The following is a 2535-nucleotide window of genomic DNA, read 5'->3' on the forward strand; positions in this document are numbered from 1 at the left end:
TGTGTGTGTGTGTGTGTATGTTTGAGAGAGAATCCAATCGATAAATTAGTATCAAGATCGAGGTGTCACCCTACTCCTTCGGTGCCGGGTACTTTGTGTGTGTATGTTTGAGAGAGAAGCCAGTCGATAGATTAGTATCAAGATCGAGGTGTCACCCTACTCCTTTGGTGTTGGGATGTGTGTGTGGGGGGGGGGGTAGGGGGCAGTGACACTCACATATCTCTACTCTTATAAAAAAACAGAGTTGGTGATGATGGTGTCCTGCCATCCTGCAATATGGGCCATCCGATTTATATCCAACGGAAATGAAGGAAAATATGGCAATTTTGCAAAAAGATACCCACACCCCTCTCCGCATTTGCAAATAAGGCATTCCCTCGTTCAACCTTTTCCCCCACAAGATAAACTTCTCATACAAATGCATCTTGATGTTCCGTGCAACACACATGGGCATCTTGCTAGTAGGGAGAAGGAGTTTGTGTGACACATATCTAGCTATATTAAGGGATAGGTAGATAGCATACGTGTGAGAGACATTATTATACTTTGAGACATTAGTGGCTGTGGGTGGGTGGAATTAAAAGGGTGGGCGTGTTAGACATAGAGAGCGTGTGTGTTACTGTGTGAGAGACTTATAGGACGGGGTAGAAAGACGAACTTAACCCTGACGGAGGGAGAGAAATACACGAAGTGCGCGTGTGTGATTCCGATGCCCACAGGAAAATGAGATATGTATGCCTGTGAGAGAGATTGCATAATTCATTCACGTATCACTATCTAGCGACCGTGGACGTGCATCGCTTGAACATAAGTCAATATCTACTTCGTATCATGGCCAAAGGTACAATATCGATTCAACGCTATAAAGATTGGACACTCACATATCACAATTTTTTCTATTTAAATAAACCTTTTTCAGTTGTGCATGCCAAAGTTACAGTGATGTTTCTTCAAACAACCAATGTAGCTATCATGCACATGCACCATTGTTACTCTTGCATTCAAATTCATTAGTCTTGGATGATTTAAGTTTCTATTTTGAAGTAATATATATGTAATATTCATATATGAATTCAACGGTTACACAATTTATGAAATGGAGGCTATGTAATCATATGAGGTAACACTTTTAAGTAGCTAACTACAATATCCATTTCTTTTTGTGTGCCTCTACACTAACACGTTAATGCATTATGTTTAAAGTAAATAACCAATGGCATTAAATTATCTATTTACACGAGAAATACATAGGATGAGCGTTTGATCCCTTTTTTTTGAACGCGCCACTACACCCGTACGATTGGCCACGCCCGTGTGAACATCCAAGTTATCAGCGCATCATCTCGAGTTATTTTTTTTTTCTGGGCGGACTTCACACCAGTTATTAACTGCTGACGCGTGCCCCGTGTACACAGTCTAGCATGACCTTCCCGCTAGCACGGTCCAAAATTAGTTGAAACTGGATACGAACGATCCCGCGGGTGGCAAAATCTCCCGCCTCCTTCTAAAATTTCCGCCACCTTAGTCTTTAGCATGCGAAATCCCCCTTTTGTCCTTGGTGCGCGGAGACCAACAGTTACAATACCGCCCTCATCTACATGATAGTTCGGGGCTGCTTTGGTAACTTCCGGTTCCCCCCACTACACGCCAACCCATTTCCTCTCCCCTCCTCCCGCATAAACGACTAACTCCACAACACCAGAGCATCTTACATCACGCAGTCCGTACTTCATCGCCCTTTCTCCCCTTCCCTCTCAAAACCCTAGACTGCTCATCCACCGGCGTATCATAGCCCTTTCACTGCCAGCGGCGTCCACCTCGCCGGATCTGCTTCTGCGGCCGCATCTACCCCTCCCACCTCCCCTAGAAACAAGTAGACTGCTCATCCACCACGGTACCACAGCCCATTCAGTGTCGGCCTTGTCCACGGCGCCGGATCTGCTTCGCCGATACTCTCATCAACTGCCGCGCATCTGCAGCGGCTCATTCGTACTCCCCACCGGAGACGCTTCGTCCACACCCCCCGAAGCCGCCCCACCGACGCCCCCGTCGACGGCCTCTGATCCTCTTTGCCGACACCTTCCTCAACCCTACCGGAGGCACTTCGCCGACACCTTCCTCAACCCTACTGGAGCCGCTTCGCCGACACTAGCGTCAACCCTACCAGAGTAGCTTCGCTTATACCATTCTCAACCCTACCGGGGCCACTTTGCCAACTCACAAGTCCACGGCCTCAGATCCTCTTCCTCGCACCCTCATCCAACCTACCGGAGCAGCTTCTGACGCCCCGTCCATGGCCGCAGATCTGCATCGTCGACACCACCCTTTACCCAACCACCGCAGCAGCTTCTGACGCCCCGTCCACGGCCGCAGATCCGCATCATCGACACCATCTTTAACCCAACCACCGGCGCAGCTTCTGGCGCCCCGTCCACGGCCGTAGATCCGCGTCGTCGACACCATCCTTAACCCAAGCCCGGAGCAGCTTCACTTACGCCCTCGTTCACGGCCACAGATCCGCTTCGCCCACACCGT

Source organism: Triticum dicoccoides, chromosome 3B (assembly GCF_002162155.2).
Source record: "Triticum dicoccoides isolate Atlit2015 ecotype Zavitan chromosome 3B, WEW_v2.0, whole genome shotgun sequence".
In the NCBI taxonomy this organism is placed as follows: Eukaryota; Viridiplantae; Streptophyta; class Magnoliopsida; order Poales; family Poaceae; genus Triticum; species Triticum dicoccoides.